The sequence below is a fragment of the Cornus florida genome, unplaced genomic scaffold, assembly GCF_030987335.1.
Source record: "Cornus florida cultivar Cherokee Brave unplaced genomic scaffold, ASM3098733v1 CherokeeBrave_3.0.0_Hap2_Chr05, whole genome shotgun sequence".
NCBI lineage: Eukaryota > Viridiplantae > Streptophyta > Magnoliopsida > Cornales > Cornaceae > Cornus > Cornus florida.
The window spans coordinates 84666318-84690329 of NW_026775575.1; the positions used below are offsets into that span (position 1 = coordinate 84666318).

The 24012-nt window shown below is 36.7% G+C and overlaps 1 pseudogene; it reads left to right on the forward strand.

Annotated features, from left to right (window-relative positions):
* Positions 1 to 1992: 1992 nt before the first annotated feature.
* Positions 1993 to 2092, forward strand: LOC132310870 (small nucleolar RNA R71; annotated as a pseudogene).
* The last annotated feature ends 21920 nt before the right edge of the window (positions 2093 to 24012 follow it).

The window sequence follows — 24012 nt, forward strand, 5'->3', positions numbered from 1 at the left end:
AACTCCACCCAACAAATGGTTCCCTAGAGAACTTGTTGGATTAGGCTCAAAAGAAATTTTTGATCCTTGGTTAACATGATCTTCTACAACATTCACTTCTTCATACTTGTCAAATGAATTGGGGGTTGGATTGAAGATATTCAACTTCACCTTTATGTAGCCAAATGAAATCTTCATTATCTCCGTCCTACAATTAATGTTGGCATTCGTGGTTGCCAAGAAAGGACGGCCAAGGAGAACGGGAATTTGGCTCTTAGGATTCGAGACTGGTTCCGTATCAATGACAACAAAATCAACGGGAAAGAAGAATTTATCAATTTTGATCAATACGTCCTCAATGATACCTCTAGGCTTTTTGATTGATCGGTTGGCAAGTTGCAAAACCACCAACGTCGGTTTCAAGTCTCCTAAGCCTAATTTGACATATACCGAATATGGAAGAAGGATAACACTTGCTCTTAAGTCTAAGAGAGCCCGATTAATGACATGGTCACCAATGATTCATGAAGTAGTAGGTGAACCGGGGTCCTTAAACTTTGGAAGAGTGTTATGATGCAAAATAGAGCTTATTTTCTCTGTTAAGACCACTTTCCTAGGTGCTTGGATTTTGTTCTTCCTCTTTTGGGTGCATAAGTCTTTTAAAAACTTGGCATAAGCCGGAATTTACTTGATTGCATCCAAAAGTGGAAGGTTAACCTTCACTTGCCTAAACATATCCATAATTTCATTTGTTTGGCCTTTTGTTTGTCATTTGAAATGGATCCTTTTAAGGCATCCGAAAATGGAGCTTTTGGTTCAAGAACCTTTTCAGAAATTTTCTTTTAAGTCTCTTCAACACAAGAAGTTTTGAAATCATTTTGCAAATCACTTTTCATCAAATCAATTTTCAAATCGCTTTTAAAATCATTCTTCAACATTTTCTCATTCAAATGGTCATGCATATGCAATAAAGGAGGAATCAAATGTGAAACGGGACGGATGTCAACTTTGGGTTGCACCGGTTCACTATCTTCATTGGATACACCTACTTGGTTGTCAATGATTCTCCCACTTCTCAAGGTTGTCACCGCATTGACATGCTCTATTATAGGACTTTCCGATGAGGAATGAGTCTCTACAACACATTGTTGCTTTGGTAGGGCATTCAAAAGCATTTTTCCTTTTTCTCTAGCATTTAAAGTACTAGCTATTTACCCTAGTTGGGTTTCTAGCTTAGTAATGGATTGAGAATGAGAATGAAGCAATTGAGTGTTCGCCTCTAGAGTGCCTAGAGCAGTCAAAACTTTCTCTTCAAAAACGGAACTCCTAGAATTTCCTTGAGAATATGATAGTTGATTAGGAAAATGAGAATTAGAAAATTGATTTCCTTGTGATTGATATGGTTTATATCCTTGGGAACCTTGGCTTTGCATCGGAGGCAGAACATACTTCCCTTGGAAACCACCTTGGGAAGGGTTTGAGCCTTCCCTTTGGTTTCTCCAAGAGAAATTCGGATGATTCCTCCAACTAGGATTATAGTGATTGCCATAAGGATTGTTCCCTTGATTAACAAAAGTTGCATTGACTTTTTCATGATGCTCACTTTACACATGTCCATGGGGACAATTGGAAGTAGAATGTAAAACACTTGAACAAGTCATACATGATTCATTGGATGCATGATGGGAATGGTTAGGGAGGGAAGATACTTGATTTGCCGAGTTTTGGTTGATCAAGAATTGATCAAACCTTTGAGATAAGGATTTCATCTCGGCGGCTATTTCATTGGAATGGTCAACTTGATGTAAGCCAACACTCTTCCTTCCACTTGAATTCCTACCATTCTTAAAAGATAAAGTTCAATGCAAAGAATTTTCACTCATGCTCTCATAAAGACGTCACACGTCATCCTCATGCCTATCAATGTAAGAGCCACCCATGGAAGCATCAACCATGCCCTTGTAATTATCAGATAAACTCTCAAAGAAATATTGAACTAATTTCCATTTGGGCATGTCATGATGTGGACACTTCCTAAGCAAATTCATTGAATCTTTCCCATGCCTCATGGAATGTTTCCCCATCCCTATATGAAAACTCTCGAATTGAGGTTCTCATGGCATTGGTCTTAGAAACTGGATAGTATCTCTTCAAGAACTCTTGTTGCATTTCTGCCAAAGAGCTATTGAAAAAGGCCTAAGATTGTTAAACCAATATTTTGCCTTGTCTTTAAGGGTGAATGGAAAAAGTTTAAGCCTTAAGACTTCTTCCGGCATGTCCATGTATCTCACGGTGGAACATACTTCAAGAAACTCATCTAAATGCTTGTAAGGTTCTTCACTTGGAAGTCCATGATAATTAGGAAGCATTTGAATGGTTTGTGGTTTGATTTCATAATGGTGTGCTCTAAATGGTGGCAATTAAATGCATGTGGGTGCATTATATTCATTAGGCACATTGTGATCTCTTAAAGTAAGGGGAGGATTAGCAATTGGAAGTGCAACATGGGCACCTTGACTGCCTTGAACTATGGGAGGTTGTGGAGCATACATTGCCCTTGGCATTTCCAATGGAACTTGGCCTTGTTGTTGTGGTGGGTGAATGAATGGCCTCGGCATGCCTAATGGTACTTGCATGTTATCATGATGCACATTGGGGTGGAGGATACCTTGTTGGTCTATGTGACCAAGGTCCTCCACATGGTCCTCATTATGTACTTCCATTGATGAAATGGATTGACTTGAACTTCCTCTTCCCCTAGGGTTTCGAACAAAGGATTCAAGATGAAAATCAAGAGGGACAAGAGTAGGTTTCAATGATCTACGACCATGCATGTACAAGAAAACACAACAAGCAACAAGCAATGAACAATTATTTCACCTTCACAACAAATCAATTATCAAACTTCCTCCACATACAATGATCCCATACTCCCATGCTATCAACAATATGCAAAGAATAATAAAATTGCCTCCACGTGGGCTCACGATTTATCTAAGAATTGAAATACAAGCCTCCACGCGGGCCGACGATTTAACTAGAGATTGAGTTAAAAAAGAGCTCACAAAGGGTCCTTTAGCACTTCAATTCAATTTTAGCCTTGCAAATTTTTAGATTTTAGCTTTTTCCTTACTTTTGCTTAGGCTCCTTGCTTAAAATGATCCTTTGCTCACCTTCTAGCTCAATGCACCTTCAAACAAAAACCAATACAATAAGTAACCAAAATGAAAATAAAAATAAAATAAAGACACGATCAAAAGAGTACTAATTCCTAATTGATTCCACAAATACGACGTTGTCTTCAATCAGTCCCCGGCAACAGCGCCAAAAACTTGGTGGTGGTTGTCGCCGCCAAGCACCAAAGCTTACAAAGTAGATGTTGGACTAAGATGAGTGTGGCCAAGTTTTACATTTCTAATTTTCCGTTACTACCATTCACTAAAAATATAGTTAGGGCGAGTAGGGATCGTCCCAAGGGATTGGTGGGTCGTATTAGGTTGTGGAATCGAGATTAGGCTTAGTAGGTCGAGTGATCAAAAGATTAGTTGGTGATTGAATTATACTAAGATACAATTTAAACTAAAGTAAACAATTAAATGCAATAGAGAGAAAATAAGAGAGAGAGATCTTGGGGTTTAGAGATCACCACTAAGCATAGCTTTTCTACACCCTTAATGAATGATTAATGAGGGGGAAAACATGTATTGCAACAATAGTGTGTGTGTGTGTGTGTGATTGTTTCAACAAGCATGGATGACTAATTAAGTATATATTGCCTAAGTAACATGGTGGATAGCACAATATATCAAACTAAGCCATTAATCCTTTCTTTAAGCTCACAATCCAAGCACATCACAAGGTTAGAGACATATGCTACTTGTTTTCATAAGTATGGAACATCAAACAACAAGCATGGATTGTCATCCCATTTAACATCTAAACTACAACTACACTACAATTAAGCTAATGACATGAAATTAAACTAATTAAACTAAGGGAGAGACACAAACTATCAAGAAATGAGTATGAACCATCAAATAAACCACAAGAGCATTCTATTAAGCACTATGTCTTGACAATCTCTAGATCTATAGCATCAATACACATAGACATGCATCAATAACACAAAATATAGAGACAAACACATGAACATCTATTCTAGCATACATAGACATATGGATAGAATAAAATGATCAATTGGAAGCATTAAACCACACAAATTATTGAATAAACAAGATCTATGTATATAAAAATGTCAAAACATATATCACAGTACAAATCCCCTCAAAAATACATAAATTAAGATGTAAAAAGCATGCTTAGGGCTAACTCTAGCCCCAAGAGGATGTCTAGCCACTCATGGATGGTGTCCTCCAACCCTCAAGGGCTAACTCCATGGTAAAAATTGCTCCTCTTCTTGGTTGATGGAAGAACTCCAAGCTTGTGTCTCTAACCTCCTCTCTTCTTTTCTTCCTCACTAAGAATATGGTATGGAAATTGTGTCAAAAGTCTCTCTAGTGTATGTATATATGTATGCTCTCAAGAATGGCTCATATTCCTTATATTGGTAGGTTAAATATCACCCCCAGTAACCTGGGCTCGTACACTAATATTCCCCCCAATGATTGGATTTGAGACAACTTTTAATGAGCTGGAAATTGAATTTTCTCGCACTTGGGGAAGTTTGATCGATCGAACATTCTCTGAGATCGATCGAACATGGCTGAGATCTATCGAACTTAAGCTGGATCGATCTTCTATGGCGGCGCCTATAAAGACAAATTTGAGATATTTTGGTATTTTTGGGAAAGAGACAAAAGTGGTAGGTGTGGTGGTACAACTGGATAAGATTGAATCTTTTCGATCGATCTGAGAATTGTTGGATCGATCGAGCTTTGTGGGATCTTTGGATAAGGAAAAAATAGCTTGGATCCATCTTGAAATGTCTAGATCGATGGACTTTCGATCGATCGAATATTTCCTGAGATCGATCGAACTTGCTGAATTTCCACCACTTGCTTCCTTTTGCTCCCACTTTGCTCCTTTCTTTGATTCATCTCAAGATTGCTTCAATTATGCTCTTATTTAGCTGAGTTAGCTTATTTTGGGGATAAGTACCTGAAAATAGAAATAATACAAAATCAGTTTAAAACGGGAAAGTAAGATAGATAAAGGTCCGAAAATACCTAAGCTTAAAGGGTTTAAATGTGCACTTTTCAGCGTTCATCAATAATGAATCTTAAATTGTTTGGGTAAAGAAAGAGAATTTTAAATGCCTTGTTATGCATATACTGTAATACCCCTAATTTTATAAAGGATAGTCCTGGTATTTCATTAATTGTTTAATTGAAATTTTAATGGTTTAATTGTTTAATTTCTTGTTTGTGTGACTATTTGCTTAGCTGGAAATTCTTGAGTGTTTTAGTTAATTGTTTGACTTAATTGGTTAGTATATGTGTTTAATTATTTCATATGTGTTTACTTATTTAAATATGTGTTTACTTGTTTCATTAATTGATTTTTGGTTTCTGTAATTGAATTGTAATATGTAATTGTCTTTTGTAATTACCTTGGTGATTATTATTTTGTTAGTGTGTAAATTAGGTTAATTACATATGCTATGGGATTAATTTGGGTAATTAGTATTGGATTAAATTAGCAACAATGATAAAGTATTAAATCAACTAAATTTGATTAATTAAACAATAAGGTTTAGGGTTCTCTAAGAAGGTTTGTATATGTAGCCGACGTATGTTACAACTGGGGTTGCTTCATGGGCTGACTAGGATTGGGAGGTAGGGCTCTGTCTCAAATTATACATGGTTAGGGCTATTGTTATAAACCTATAAATACAAACATTATGGTGATTTAGGGTTTAGAAAATTAAGAGGAATTCTGTAAAACAGAGAGACAGAGAGGTACTGAGAGAAACAGAGGAAGATAAAGAGAGGAGGGCTAGGATTTGGTCTAGACCAAGGTTGGACCAAGAAGGAGGAAGGAGAGGTTATTCGTAGGTGAAACCATGAGCAACAGAGATGAAACAATAGTCGGGAATCTCGTCGGAAAATTCAGAGACGACAGTTTAGAGTTTCAAACTGAAACTCAAAGGCAAGTCTCTGTTCTTCTCTTTCCTATGAATCTGTGTTCTGTGCATGTTAGGTGGACTCTAGGGATTAAACTAAGGCTTAAATACATCTTTTATGCATGTTTAATCAGTCTTTAAATTCATGAAATTAATCTGTTCTTTGTTACTTTAAAAATTCAACCTGTAAACTTGCTGCCGTTGCAGAACAACTTGTGTTTCAATTCAAGTTTTGATTGTATATTATTGTCTTATGACCAATCTAGAACTGGGATGGACCTTAAAACATATAATAAAAATTACTGCAGAGGACTGGTACTCACAGGAATCAGAGAAGACGAAGATTAAACGGACAACGGCTGCTAAGGGAGGGAGAGCAGGCTCCCAAAGAGTTGGAGCCGGCTCTAAGTGATTTAGAGTAGGCTCCCAAAGAGTTGGAGCCGGCTATAAGTGATTTAGAGCAGGCTCTAAGTGAATTAGAGCAGGCTCTAAATTTTGATAGTGCCTGCTCTCTCCTTACATGTTACAGAATTGATTTTTAGGGGCTATTTGGGCTATAATGGGTGTCTGCACTTCATTTAAATTGCTTTAAGTGATGTATGGGACTGTATAAGATTGGTATTATGATGAAAAAATATAAATTCATAATTGGATTGAAGAATAGAGCAAGAAAAACCTAAGAGAAAATTGGTAGTTTGTACACTGTCTTGCTAGTTTTACTTACTGGAACTTGGCAAAGTTTTTATATATATTCTAATTACATATAATCATATATTTTTACAGTGTTATAAGTATGGTGAATTAATTATATTTAACTATACTTAGTTTGGATTTAATTGATACTGAAATTGTTATAATTGTATCGATTTATCGGCTGTGTAGGGGTATTACAGTGGAGGATTGAAACGCTATGATTTATTTTAGCAGTTTAAATAATTGGAGCTTGATTTTTAGGTTCTGTAGTGAATACCTAATGCCATTATATATGTATTAAACTATACTGATGCATATTTTGGAGAACTATTGATAAATTAATTAAATGTTATTTTTATCAATTATGTGGATTGGAGTACTGTATGCACCGGTATGGGACGGGGGCATACTAGGGATAGATTAGTTCAGACACTAAGCCTACATAATCTAGATTGAGGTTCGGATTAACAATAAAAGTTAAGTCCGACTTCTATTAGTGTCAGGTCAGTAAATAACTGAATGATATAATTGGATTTCTGGGATGAATTGTTATACAAATATCAAGCCACTATATTAGATGGATGATATTTTGTATTAGGAAGACATGGACTTTAAATATTTATGTTATGATGCCATGGTATAAGCTTGAGTCTCATGACCATGGTTAGGGTGCATATATCGCCTAGAATGGATAGTTGGACAGAGGTGTTGTTCCCTGGTAGGTCTAAGTACACATGACCACGTAATGTGCGATTTGCATGGTATCTCTACCCAGGCTAAGACAGAACTATTGGACTAGTGAGCGTCCTATAGTGTGTAATATATACATATATGGACTACTCTAGATATTGTTATGTCTATCTAAGATGTATCTGCGTATCGGATTCCTGTTTGGATCGTAGTAGAATAGGACTTGCATGTGGGCCTGACCCATTCTCTTATTTTTCAGGTACTCGTTAGTTCCAGGGTTAGAGCGTGGTTGTGCAGAGCAGATACAGACTTCCAGTCCACCGACTACGTAAGACTGCTTACTTATTAGCCTTGGATCGTACTTCAGTTATTTCATTTTACAGTTGGGATTTTTATTAGGGGTTCACCAGATGGATTCCCGAGTTGTAAATTAATTGGAGGTTTTGGAGTTTAGATTTTAATAATTATATTTTTAGGATTTTTTTCCATTAGAATTCATTTCAGCTATTTTTATTTATTTCTTATTCTTTAAATTTGTATTCTGTATTTGTTTTAAAATATTAATTGTTTGATATTTCTCTCGAGTTTGGGCCTGGGCCTGATCAACCCGTGTCTTGGATCCAAGTGGTTGCTCTAGGTATATGACAGGGGATAGAACATTGTTTACCACGTTTAAGGAATGTTCAGTTGGTACTGTTACTTTTGGTGATGGTAATGGTTCTACTGTAAGTGGTAAAGGTAAGATCAAATTTTCAGGAATTGGGGAGTTAAAGAATGTTCTATGTGTTAAATGTTTAGCTGCTAATCTATCGAGTATTAGTCAAATCTGTGATTAGGAGTTTCAAGTCAATTTTACTCAACAATGGTGTTTTGTAACTAATGAAAAAGGTGAATGCATCTTGAAATGAACTAGAACTTCTGATAATTGCTATGTTGTGTTTTCAGATCCTCGACTAATATGTTTTTCTACAGTTACTGATGAGGCTGTTTTATGGCATAAAAGACTTGGGCATGTGAATTTTAATGATTTAGTGAATTTGTCTAATAATGATCTTGCTCGAGGTTTGCCTAAATTGAAAATGCCTAAGAATGAAATATGTAATCTATGTCAATTAAGAAAACAAACTAGAGTGTCACATAAGAGACTTATTGATAAAGTCACTTCTCGACCTTTAGAATTGATTCATATGGATTTGATGGATCGCATAACACCTGATAACATTGGAGGAAAAAGATATATGCTTGTTGTAATACCCCTAATTTTAAAAGGATAGTCTCGGTATTTATTTAATTGCATTTTTATTTGATTAATTGATTATTTGGCTATTTGTTATATGTTTAATTGACTTAGTTGTTTAATTTAAATTGTGTGTGCTTAAATGGATTATTTGAATTAAATTTGTATATTGATAATGGATGATTTAATTACTTTGAACTATTTCAGTAAGTTAAATAAAGATTATATGATTTTAATCTTGGGTTGGTTGCATAATATGATTATTATTATGCTTATTTTCGGATTTTTTTTGTTGTTTTGTTTATTTCTTTCATCAATAATTGGATTGTGTGGATGTAATGCACCAGTATGGGATGGTGGCATTTTATGGCCACTAAAGATCAAGCTCCTTTTGGGTTGCTGCATTGTCCTTTGATCTTCACTTTCTTTCTCTTCACCTTCTTCCTTCTCAGGTGAACCACAATTTCATTCTCTTGTTACCCAGTTAAATTTCATCACACTTCGCTGACAAAAAACGCAAAATTAAGCTCTAATTGATTCACACACTACCTTGTGATTTTTTTTTTTTTAGTGGGTGTCTTTTGAAATTCATGCAATTATGTGGAATTTTTTAGCATTAAAATTGAAGTTTGGGCATGATTTAATTTTGGGTTTCCTCCAGTTGATTCAATTTGGTTTTTGATTAGTGAATTCAGTGAATAATATACTAGAAGGATTTTGCACTTGACACCAGGGGCGGAGCTAGAGGAGACCGGCAGGGGCGATGGCCCCCCAAAATTTTTGGAATTTTTTTTTTATAAATGGAAATTTTTTTATTACCTTTTAATTGTTAATTAATTTGTAAATTTTGCTTCTAAATCTATTAAAATTTTAATTGGCCCCCCTAATATTTTTAACAATATATTATTGACAAGCCAATTTTTTTGAAAATTCTATTAATAGTCCCTAAATATTAATTAATTTATAAATTTTGTCCCTAAAATTAATAAAAAAAAATTCAATTGTCCCCCAATCTTTTTTAAAACACATATATTGACCCAAAATAAAGAGTTTGAAAATAAATTTAATTTGTGTCTCCTTGAAATTTAAATATTTTTCAACTTGCACTCTTTTAACTATACTTTTAAAAGCTCAAATATTATGAAACAAAAATTTAAGTTCATTATTATTATAGTCATTTTTTTTGGATAAATAATTATTATAGTTGATATCTCAATACATTGTCTCACCAGTAGGAAGAAAGAGAGAGAGACTGAATATGGCCTATTTCGTCGAAATGTATGTATGTGTGTGTGTATATATATATAACATTTTCTCTCTTAACTGTCATAAGAGATAGTTAAGGGAGTTAAGTGTCTTTTAGTTAGTTCAGGGAGATTTTTTTTTTTTTTTGGGAAAGAGAAGTTAAGAGGGATTTAGTACACTTTACCTAATTTTATTTATATATCATGATACAATTGATTGATAACATAAACAAAAAATTATTAAAGAAGCCTTTTCTCGTATTTTAGGAATTAGGATCCCTAAATAAAGACTTCCTTAATTTTTGGGTTAGGCATAATGATGTTATCATGTTGTGTTATATAAGTAGTACTCATGGATATCCGTCCCAAAAATTTTGTCTATGTTTTTCTATCATATATATATATATATATCACACTCGCACAGAGATACCGTCCTTTCCCCTCCCTCACCAAACTCTAATTCATACACAAAATTAATACATTCACATACCCAGATATACACTATATATCTATATCTATACATACACAGTGGAATTAACAATCCTAGAACCCAAGGCATCAACAAGAACTTAACAGATCCACAGCATCAAAGCCTTGGAATTTTCGCTGGTGGTTGTGTTCACGTTTTTCTCGAGAAAAGGGGTTTCTGCAGCATTCACAAAACCCATTGGATTGAGAGAGAGGAGTCTAAAAGCAAGACCCACCAATAGAATCTAAACCCCCAATTTCACAAGCCAGTGGTTGTGTTTCTTCAATAAATTTTTTACTATTATTGCGCTTTTTTTTTTTTTTTTTTCACAGGGATCTGCCGGGAAAAATGGCGGTTTGATGGGTTTTGGGTTTTTTCGGTGACCTCATCTCACAGCCAACATAGAGAGAGAAAAAAAACCACAACCACCGGATTTGCCGTCAAACGCCACACCACCACCAACCACCATGTACGCACCAATCAAATATAAATCACTACTTCAACGACCCTTGTATATAGTGATCTTTCGAGATCCTCACTGCAGTTGGTGGCGTGTGTTGTGAACCTACATGCACATACTTGTTTGATTAATGGGTTTTAGACTAATTTATTAATAATGGACTCGTCTCTACCAGAGCTTACCTATTCCTTATTCATGCACTACATGTAAGTAAATGGAATTATGGAAATATCACTGCCACTGCCGGCACAAAGCGATATATCACTTTCCAACTACCTTCAATTAGACAATTACACTTTATCATTTTATCAGATTTAAATATAATTAATAATTTTAATTTTAATAATCAATTTATCTTAGTTAATGAATACATTTATTCAATCTCTCTACTCCTTAATCTCTTCCATTAATCTCTCTACTCCTTAATCTCTTTCATCTTCCTTACAATCTCAACTACTACCGTCATATCCACACCATCACAGCTACCATCTTTACCGCTACAGCCACAATATAACTACCATATTCATTCTCTAAAATCGAGCTCCAAGAAGACTCATCAAGGATAAAAAAGGAGTCTAATCATATGTTATATGACTTTAAGGAGTTGAAGTTCTTGATTATGTGAATGCACTGTCTTTCAATCAATTGACAATTTATTTTTTATTTATTTTTTGGTAGGTAAATTTGATTTTTAATTTAGAGAGCTAACTATTCGTATAATAAAATTTTAATTTACCATAAGACAATGAAAAGAAGTTGATCGTACCTGGATGTCATCACTCATATAGAGTAGCACCAAAACTAAGCCACCCAACAGTAAATGAAAGAGGTAAAAAGATTGATTCTTAAAATTTTATTTCTTTTATTCAGACTGGCAAAGAATCTTAATCTGTGTATATATGGTAACAAAGTATTTTTATATTATTGAAATTTAGCGTTGGAATCCGATTTTGGAAAATGAATATGGTAGTTGTGTTGTGGCTCTAGGGGTGAAGATGGTAGTTGTGATGGTGTAGATATGGCGGTAGTAGTTGAGATTGCAAAGAAGATGGAAAAAATTAATTAAGAAGGAGAGAAATTGAATAAAAATATTGACTAATTATGGTAAATTGACTATTAAAGTTAACATTATTAAATATGGTTAAGTCTGATAAAGTAATAAAGTTTAATTGACTAATTGAGTTTTGGTCCGTTAAAACGTCTGTTGTTTTGGACAGCATGAGAGTCTTCTTTTGTGTGTGTGTATATATATATATATATATTTATATACTGGTACATATCTAAATAGAGACTATAAAGAATGTTTTGGATGTGTGGATATTTCTATCATTTAAATTTATAGATTTTTCGTATTAAATTGTAGGGTTATGTGCAAGAAACACCCCTCTTAAATTCAAAAGGTGCAAAAAAAACCCTATTATTTTTTTTGGTGCACAAAACTCCCTAATGTTTGTTTTGGTGCAATTTGCCCCTTAGTTAGCCATTTTGACCATTTTTTATTTTTTTATATTAAAATCCCAAAATGACTTCCCTCCGGTGAAAACCATAGTTAGAAAACTCCAATTCCGGCCAAGCTTCGTTCATCCCAAAAATTTCGTCCAACCACTCCATAGTCGACAAGATTTGCCTCACTTCTTCCACCAAACTTTAGAAGATGAACGGCGACAGACGGTGACGAAGCCACGAGCACTACAGTGAGCAAAGATGAAAATGTCTCGACTAAAATCAGGAGCAGTTTCTAGAATTGCAGAGATAGAGGTCTGTTATTAAACCCCCTGAAGAAACAGAAAGATGAACATCGAAGAGACCAATTCTTTCTTCCCAGTTGTACTTGTACCTGAAATTCTGAACCTAATAAACCTGTTGATGAAAAATTATTGAGGATGATGAATATAGAAGCACCTAAATGGTTTCCAGTATTTTAAAAATTGACTATTTCGAAATTCTGCTATGTAAAACGTCACCATCAGTAATCATGTGCACGAATTATTTACAAGAGCCAATTTAAACTGGTTAATGATATATATATACATAACCTTTTTTTCCATTCTTTGACAAGATGAATCAAATGAATTTCATTATAACAATTACAGGCATGTTGTTAATCTCAAACAATTACAGGCATGATCAAATTTGTTATTCGTCGAGTAGTTCACCAAAATGGGTTTTTTTTTTTTTTTACAAAGCTATCTTCGGCGACGGAGTGTTGAGGGATGAAGGAGGGGCTGTAATATTTTTCGTTATTTTTCATTTTATGGGGTTTTCTATTTTCGTAAGGGCATTTTTGTCTTTTCTCGTTTTGCGTACCGAATACCGTGTAGTGTGTCAGTTGTGCCCAAGAATTGGTTTGGGTGTTTCATTAAGTTTAGGACTCTTTGAAATGTAAAAGTTGTCATTTTAGTATTTTTTTTCTATTTTTCCGGCCAAACGGTCCCGTGTGGGACCCGCCACCAGAACTGTCGCGTACGGAGGTATTGGTTGGTTCCATTTGCATTTTATTTATTTTATTTAAAGTGTTTATGTGGTATTTGTATAGTTTATATGTATATGTGTGTGTGTGTGGTGGAAAAAGAAAAGAAAAGTTAAAAAAAAATAGAATTTTTCGAGGTGGGACACACCACTAGTACACTTAAAGGCCAATAGACCACATTTTGGTCACACTTTTCTCTCTCCCCGGCTGAAGCTTCCTCTCCCTCTTTTCTCTTTATTTTTCTTTTCTTTTCCCACAAAACTTCCATCTTTGATTACTCTCCAACCATTTAGAATTTTTGGGTGCCGTTTGCGGCAAATCGAAGAGTTCGGCGAGATCTACGTGTGAGTACAAGCAATTCATCATTTGATGCACTATAGGGATTTTGAAATTTTGAACCCATTTGGGGGTTTTTGCATCTAAGGGATGTAGGGGTTCGTAATTCATGTTGTCTTGCGCCTTTGTGAATTAATTCCTATAATTTATTGCCTAGCATGCTACTTGTGTTGATTTTCCTCTAAGTGTTTAAATGGTTGTAAATAAAATATGTGATTATGTGTTCTATTTGACGCTACTTGAAATCGCATACTTGAATGAGTTAAATTCATGTTTTATATGCCTACCATGCTAGATTATGATTTAATGAAAGCATGTTGTAATTTCTTTGAAATTTCTTGTAAAGCATGCTATATAGTTTAAGTTTGAATTAGTTGTAAAATGATGATTATTGACATGGCATGATGCATTCATGCACAAGCATGGGGAAAGAAATGGTAAGTAGATTTTTGAAGAAATGAAAAGAAAAACAAAAAAAAGGGGCTTTGGGAAAAAGTTTTGATAAGTGGTTTTGTGAAAAAAAAAACCCGGACATGGAGGGGCTACCGAGGGTCCATGGCGTTAATATAACCCGGAGGGAACTAGGGAAATTACCTTAGTGTAGTTGAGCTATCTGGGCTTCAAATGACGTTGCGGGGTTACCAAATGTCAGGAATAGTAGCCAATCATTCTCTCTTGTCGCTAGGGAGTCACCTTGGGACTGGTTATGTTAACGGTTTGAAAAGTGGATAATGGAAGTGATTTTTAAAATGGGGAACGACATAGCACGGCATAGCATTCCATAGCATCACATTGTCTATTTTGGTCTTGTAATTTGTTGTAATTTTCTTCCGGTATAACATGATCCCGTTCCCTATATTTCTATTCATTATTTAGATTCACGGGGTCACAAGAGCTGTGTATTAGGCACCACCTACTGAGCAATTTGTTCACCCCTTATATTTAACATTTTCAGGTCACGAAAAAGAAGTAGCAGATGACGTTCCACCATAGGCCTAGTATGGATTAGAAGATCATTTTGTTGTTTTTGTATCTAAGTCTCACTATTTTTTGTAAAACTTAGCATATTATATTCAATCTGTACTGAGACTTATGGACTCTTGTTATTGTAATTATATTCATGAGCTGTAACTTTAATATAAGTTGTCTAATGTTGTAAGACATGGACTTTTGATCTTAGCCATATTTTTGGGACTATAATTATGATATTTGGATTAAATGGTATATGGTTGTTCCACCATGAGATGAACTATGTTGAGGCATAATGAATGGATGAAAGGAATGTTGGAATGTATTATTTACATTGTGTGTTGGGACAGGTTAGATAAGTTTTGAAGGTCTAAGAGAGACCATTGCATTTTTATGCATTTAAGCAGGTTGTTATAGGATCCTTTTTAGCAAAGGTCATGTCGATTTTTTTTTTTTTTTTTTTTTTAATAATTGGTATCATTTTAGGGTCATTACAAATTTGGTATCAGAGCGATGATTCGAAAACCCTTAAGACGACAGGTAGAGGCCTGCATAGGGTTGTGTTGGAAGTTATTTGTATATTTATATGGCTATTTGCTAAAGTATTTTGTTATTTGAAAAGCATGCTTAACTGTTTACTTGCTTACGTGCTTATGTGTTTATGCTTCTGCTAATGTGTTTATTGCATAGCCTTGCATGCTAAGTGTTAGTATAGTATCATTTTGTATTGAGTCGTTCTCGGTGGGACTTTAGTGTCATTTTTGTTGAATCGTTTTTTTTTTTTGTTTTTTTTATTTTTTATAACACAATGCCATCGCGAAAGGAACCAAAGGGAGTTAGCCCTAAGCCGATAAGGGGTGATGTTGGTGAAAGCTCTAGCTCTAATCCCATGGAGCCAGTTCATGAGGATACACTTCTTAGGGACTTGATTCCCCCAAGAGGTGTATTTACTAGAAGGGACAATGTTGAGATACCCATTGAAGAGGGTAAAGGTTCGACTGATCTGGCACTGAACCGTTTGTTACAGATAGCCTTAAGGGCTACAATTGCTTCTCTTCCACAGCCGGTATCACAACTGGTAGTTCAGGTAGTGGAGACAGCAGCACAGAAACGTCTTAAGTTGATTACTGGATTTTCAAATTTGATGCCAATGATGATCGAGGGTGGTGCAGATCTAATGGTAGCAGACGATTACATGGACCAAGTGGAAAACCACTTGACTTCGATAGATGTGATGGATGATCACTTGAGGATCATTTTGGCCACTTACAAGTTTTCTAAGGATGCTAAACTTTGGTAGAAGTCGGTCACTAATCAGCATAAGGTAGAGGACATAAGTTGGGACATGTTCAAGGAGTTGTTCTACAAGAAGTACTTTCCGGTAACCAAGAGATGGGAACTAAGGAAACAGTTTGATGATCTCATACAAGGTAATATGTCAATGATGGAATACGAAAACAAATTCACCTCTCTTTCTAGCTTTGCTCTAGAGATAGTGAGGAATAAAGTTGATAAGACAAGGAAGTTTGTTTCTGGTCTTCACTACCAAATAAGGCCGTTGATAATGGCATAGTACTTTAAGGTTTATTCGGAGGTAGTGGAAAGAGCGTTGATGCTAGAGGCAGAAGCTAAAGATAGAAATGCAGGAAGGGAACAGTGGAAGCAAAAGATGAATGCAGGACCATCTTCAGAGGGGCACTCATAGAAGAGGAACAGGGGTAGTTTGTCTCAGTTTCAGGGGCAGTAGTCTGCACGATCCGTTCCTCCTACTATTATGCTAGCTGGGTCTGATAAGAGTGGAGTTGCTTGTTTTCAGTGTCAGCAGCCTGGACATTACAAGTCCAATTGTCCTATGAAATCGTTTGTAATTTCTGTAGTATCGAGAGCTTGTTATGGGTGTGGCCAGCAAGGCCATTTGATTCGGGATTGTTCTAATTGGGGAGCAGGCACTGGTAGTGGCAGAGGGTTACAACAGAAGCCGTCACAGTCGGCTACAGCTCAGTGAGGTTTCAGACCACCGCTACTACCACAACCTACTATGTCTTCTCATGGTTCACGGCCAACTAGGAGGGATACTCCTACTATGTCAGGGTAGCAGTCAGGTGTTCAGGTTAGCAGTTCTCAGGCACAGGCACTACAGGGTCGTGTCTTTGTACTTACACAGGCTGATGTATCTTTTAGTCCATCAGTTCTTCAAGGTATCTTTCCAGTATTTGGTTTTTGGGCCTGTGTTTTGTTTGACTCTGGTGCATCTCATTCCTTCATATCATTATCATTTACACTTGCATCGGGGTTAGAGGTCAATTTTATGGATTGGGCGTTATGTGTTGATACGCCAGTTGGGGTTTTAGTGTCCTTAAGCCGAGTTGTGAAGGATTGTTCCATTGTGATAGCCGGGCAAACTTTTGTGCTTGGCCTCATCCTCTCGGAGATAACTAGTTTTGATGTCATTCTTTGGATAGATTGGTTAACTTCATTTCATGCTACGATTGATTATTTCAGAGGAAGAGTCACAATTTGCACTCCCGAGGGAGATTGTTTCTTTTTCGTGGGAGATCGGAGTGATTCCTACATTTCATCGTTTTATAGAATTCGTGGAAGAGGTCGTGGTGATTACTTCTTGGCTATTCCTTTAGCCGAAGAAGATGATGTTGTGGAAGAGGCCTATCCGGCAGTTGTTTGTGACTTTTTGGATATCTTTCCGAAAGATTTGACGGAGTTACCTCTGCACCGAAAAATTGAGTTTGCTATTGATTTGATGACCGGTATAAGAAATTGGCACCGTATCGTAAGGCATCGATAGAATTGGAAGAATTAAAGAAGTAGCTTAATGATTTGATGATGAAAGGCTTCATCCGACCAAGTGTGTCACCGTGGGGCGCACCTATCTTGTTTGTCAAGAAGAAAGATGGTTCTTTGAGGTTGTGCATTGATTACCGGAAGTTGAATCATGCCACCATCAAGAACAAGTATCTTTTGCCAAGGATAGATGATTTATTTGATTAGTTGAGGTAAGCTAGTTATTTTTTGAAGATCGACTTGAGGTCAGGCTACTATCAGTTGCAGGTTAGGGATAAAGATATCCTAAAGACAGCGTTCCATACACGGTATGGACATTATGAGTTTCTTGTCATGCCCTTTAGTCTGACTAATGCCCCAGCGATATTCATGGACTTAATGAACCGTGTCTTTCACGATTACTTAGACCAGTATAACGACCCGAACCCGTAGGTCAGAACCGTTAGCCGGGTCCTTAACCGAACCCGAGGTTAACTAGGGACAACACCATTCTTTCTAATGTCAATACATATTATACGTGTCATTCCGGATTTATAAAAAAAATAAGTAATAATAAATAAATAAATAATGATAATACAATAAGATTATAGCTACAAAGTATGTCAAAACGGTCTACTAACCCATCGAACCCTGTGGAGGAGCGTCGTCCGCCACTTGCCATCCGTGTCCTGAAAAATGTTAATTATAATGGGGTGAGCAAATTGCTCAGTAGGTAGTGCCTAAGACCTACCTCTTATAGCCTCGTGAATCCAAACAATGAATAAGACAATAGGGAACGGGGTCATACAAAGTCGGGAAAAAATACAATATACATTTTCAAGTCCAAAACAAAATAATGCCGTGCCATGAATGCAATGTCATGCATGTCACTCCCCATTTTTTAGAAAACTTCCATCATTTCACAAACTGTTAATATAACCCGCCCTTTGGTGACTACGTAGCGACACGAGAGAATGATTGGCTACTGTCCCTGACCTTTGGTACCTCCGCAGCGTCATTTGGGGCCAGATAGCTCAACCACGCTAGGTCAATCTCCCTAATTCCCTCTAGACTAAATTAACACATCGGCCCTTTGGTGACTCTGCGGCGACCGGGTTTTCTTAAAACCATTTTACAAAATTTCTTCCCAAAATCCCCTTTTCAATTTCATTTCAAAACACTTTCCCTTTTCTTTCATGCCCAATTCTTGTATGCATATCACATGTCTTTTTAATACTATGGAAATTCAAAGAATTATTATCACACAATTAACATGTTTCTATATAAAATTTCTGACAAATTATTAAGCATCATGGGTATAGAAAATTAACACATTAAGCATACTTTCTAAGTAAATCAATAAATACACATAATTACATGGTTCATAAAAAATTTCTAACAAATTATTAAGCATCTAGGCATAGAAAATTAACACATTAAGCATACTTTCCAAGTAAATCAATAAATACACATACTTGCATGGTTCATATACTCAATTAAATCATCTAAGAAACAATCAATTCAATTTAATCATACTTGATAACAATTAAAGTAGAAAAACTCACAAAGGAACAAGAATTTGAGTATTAGAGACCCCTACCTCAATCTAAGTCAAAAGCCTCAATTTGTGCCCTAGATCCAAAACCTCCTAGAGTGCACTAAATACAAAATTGCTCCGATCAACTTATAGATCTCATCGTGGGCTTCAATTTGCCGTAAACGGCACTTAAAAATACTAAGTATTGAAAGAGAGATCTAAGTTTAAAGATTGAAGTAAAAAGAAAAAGAAAAAAAGAAATGAGAGGGTGAGAGAGAGATACTAGCGGGAGAGAGAATAGAGAGAAGAGAAAATGAGGCAAAATTTGCCTCTTGCTTCCTTTTTAACATAGGTGTGGGTCCCACCACTTTTCAATTTCTTTTCTCTTTTTCTCTTATTCTTATTTTACACCACATATATATTTACATATACATATTTAATTTCACAATCATCTAAATCACATTAAATAAAATAAACATGACGCAATTGAACCCAACTAAAATCCCCGTATACAATAATTTCGGTAGCGGGTTCCACACGGGACCATCTGGTTGCTAAAATGATCACCCTTGTATTTCGAAGAGTCCTGAACTCAATGAAATGCTCTAAACAACTCTCTGACACAACCAACACAATCCACAGTGTCCGGTTTGCAAAACGGCAAAAGACGAAAATGTCATTGCAACAACAAAAATTCCGGAAAAATGAAAAATGGTGAAATTCAGAAAAATCACAATATACCCTCCTTAAAGAGATTTCGTCCTCGAAATCTACCCTCCTTAAGAAGAAGGTCCACAGCCACACACTTTCTTGAGAAACCTCACAAAACCCAAGACCATGAATTCACCAACTTTATTGCTTTTAACACCAGACATCACCCGGCAATCACTTACCACTGCCATTAAAACCAAATGCGGTGCCCATCTCTCACCTCATTATGACATGAGACCAACTAGGTTGTACACCTGACTCAAAACAAACATCAGTTTACTCTACACAGTCACGAAAGGTTACAAAATCCAATAAATGAATGGTCGCCGGACCACCGGACATAACAACGTCCAACCCAACTCATCCTCTAAGGGACACACTAAACCCCAAACAAGAAATCCCATCCATCTCTCAATCCATCTCAATTCTAATGTACACGTCCCTGATAGACAAAACACTTGCTATCTAGTACGTAGCTACACCACCACATAACCGTACCAATAACTACTAATTGCACTATATGACAATCACTATACTTATCAACCTCAAGATGACCAAACAATAATTCTCCTAACAACTGCATAAACATTTGTCACCTAATCAGTAAAGCGCACTATCCTGTACCCAAGACACAAATCCTTGAAACAAGATCCTTAGTAATCAAATGGATTGGACACTTGGTCCCACCTAACACACCTCGTCACCGAAACAAACCAACTGAATCCACACTATCACACCGACACAATCCGCAATTTCGTGCTCTCACTGTTTTTGACAAACTAAAACAATCATGAACCTTTGACCCGACATCATGCTAAAGATGGATTAACTCAGGAGAAATGGTTGGCCAGGCCATTCTCATCATCGTTCCAATCTCAACACAGACGTCGTTCCTGTCCTCAGGTTTAAACCTCAAACACAAACCCACACAGTCCGCAAAATAACAATGAGATCCACTCACCAACAATCCATCCCTCTACGTAACGTCAACAACCATACAGTCATATAGCTATTCTTAGAATCCTAACCATGCCTTAATCACACAATCATAACAAGCTAAAAGCAACATGGCACCAAACGTCACAATCATCAACTCGTACAAAAGATCTCTAATTTTCTCATAACACCCACACCAGATAAACGACTTCACAGCATTATTCTATTCAATTTTTACCTCTTTAGAACACATAATACCCGTCTCATGCCTGAACCTCAAAACTAAAGTCAATCATTCCTATTATTCATCAGTGAAACCACATATTCTCTCTCTCTAGCTATTTAACACTCAAACAATACCAACACTTGTCCTCAAGATACTGTTTAATTTAGACATCAATAAAAACACCAGAACACATGACTCACATCACATCACCGAATCATCCTCAATTATTGTTCACGACACATCTCTAGCCATCACCGATAGTATCATACACCCGAAACAAAATCCTTATTTGCAACCCATGCCTCTCATTCCACCAGTCAAAACCATTCTCAGAACAAACACTACAAAACTCATGACTCCACCTCCCTCCGTGGGAGTGAGTCGACCTATACAACCAAACCTTACCGGTGAACTCTAACAATATAACTAACCACACACATGTCCATTCACCCACGGACGGGCACAACTCATAAACGAAGAACAAGACTCACGACAAACGACGTCCTTGCCAGGACTAGAACAACGGAAAAGATAAAAAACTCTACTCTCACAAAAGACTGACAACTCGTACCCGAATGCATCCGACACCCCATCACACGCTATTCACCAATGATCCAACCGTGGACACCCAACCTCATCTGAGATAGAATAAGTTTCCTACACTCAAGGAAAAAAACCAACTGGAAACATATAGGATACCACGAACACCAACCTAATAGACCTCGCCACTGACGGGCCGTCCTACATAATCAATACAGAACCCTTACACACACTTCTCCACAACACTATGCTAACCGAAACCAATCAAATAAAGGCACGAACGCCCACACGTACTAACACTAGGAACAATCATTGTACGTTGGACACTATGTTCCATTCTACCTAATAATCTCCCAATGTGAAACTCTATGAAATACAATGACACATGATCACCCGTTCCACCTCTACCCTTTAAAGGCGGCACTGCCTCAAACACTATGCACACTAAACCCGTGACCTTCGTCACAACAACCCACTGACTCTTCAAAAGAAAAAGGATGCCTACTTGGCAACACCGCTCTCACTGGCCCTAAAGACTAAACTGTCCACAATCACCTCAATTGACGCACAATCCCATCACCTACCTGACAACATACAACAAACAACTCACAATCTTTACGTCATATTCGAATCACACCTTAAATCGTTCTACTCCTCAACACTAATCATCACACCATAACACCTTCACTGCCACTCATTTAAGATAACGGTTCAAACCTATCATCCCATCAAACCATCTAACCACTACTAAGCGATTCTTCTTTCAATATCCTTAAGATAACACCATCACAACAATCGAATGAGCACCATTCTCAGTACTTCCCACAACGACCACTACTCACCACTTGAAAAGAACATCCATACGGCAATGCCATGCCGACAAATCCTCAAAATAAAAATGAGCATAAAAATCCAAAATGCTCAATACCCAACTATTTCCTTAAAACCATCAACGATGCAATCAATCACTACTTTCTTCCCGAATACTGAGGTCACCCCAAAACTGACTTACTCTCCAATACAGAAACCTCAAGTACTAATACTCCCAGGTCATCCTTCCCAAAACAACTACACAACTTTAATCCCCTGGAAACAATGAGCCTCCATTAATCAATCACTTATTCAAAAGTGATACCAACCTAACACGAAACACACACATTACTCATGATACTCGACACTATAGTCAACAATCCATTACAAGAAAATAAGAATCCTACGCGGTAATGTTACAGAAACAATTCCTAAAAGGGATAACACACACCACACCAAACGATCAACCACGCAAACTACACTCTACGACAACTACAAAACATTGGTCTTTCATTGGTATCTAACTGGACACTAAAGTCATACCTATAACTGAACTACCCTACCAAACAAAAGGGTATACAACTCCTACGCTTTTAACACTATCATCTCCCAACAAATCGTCGTGACTACCATCTAACACAATAGAATGTCCACATCAATTTCATCTGAGTTGTGTGCTCGCAGCTCGCCCAGTGTGGTAGCTTTCTAGTGCCACCTGCACACACTCACGCACACCCACCCACAGGGCTATAAAACAAAGAAATCAAATAGAACATGCCACCAAGCCAAAGAGGTCACTCCTCATCCTGGCTCAACACAATCTGTGACTAACACTTTATGGTCACTAAACAACACCACACCAAGCTTCTGCCTTCCTCACTGGAAATCAAAACAAAAGGTACAACCTACTTATCTCGTCACCTACTCATAGTCAACCTCAACTCTTTCTCCCAAAACGGCAATTAAAAGACAAACTCTCAACCTTAACATCAGTGAACTTCTAAATAAAAATCCAAATACAAACTTTGCTCAACTCGTACAACACCTGAACCTTACAAGCCATACACTACATACCACCTCGCATCCTATGACATCTAATCAACTTTGCTTACACAAAAGGGTCCCATGACTCATACACCATACCTTACTAACCCATCATCCCAAGAGTCTACTCACTGCACCGGGAAAAAACAACACAAACTCTCGCTCATGCAAGAAAATAAGAACTTCCGTCCGGGAAAACACCTAAGATCAAACCTTTCCACCGTTACCAGTCTCTAGGGAAAAGACTCCTAATGGAACAACGCGTCCAGATCAAACCGGACTCAAAAGATCGTGCTATTCACATCACCCATGCTCACAACACCGATACCTTTCCCAGTCGTAGGTGACAACTCGTAGAACTAATACAACATAAAAATGTGCCTGTTAAACAATTACACACTGAAAACATAGCATCTACTCATAAATCATTTAAGTCAGTGATACACATATATAACATATAAACATGTGATCACGTAAGTAAATAAACAAGTAAGTAAGTATGTTTCACAAACATTTACACACTTTAACACGTAACACATAATCATGCAATTCAACTTCCCCATGCAAACCTAAGTAGGCCTCTACCCGTCGTCCTAAAGATTTTTGAACTATTGATTTGATACCAAATTTGTAACGACCCGAACCCGTATGTCCGAACTTAGCTGGATCCTTAACCGAACTCGAGGTCAACTAGGGACAACACCATTCTTTCCTACATCAATACATATTATACGTGTCACTCCGGGTTTATAAAAAAAAAAAAAATAGTAATAATAATAAATAAATAATGATAATAAAATA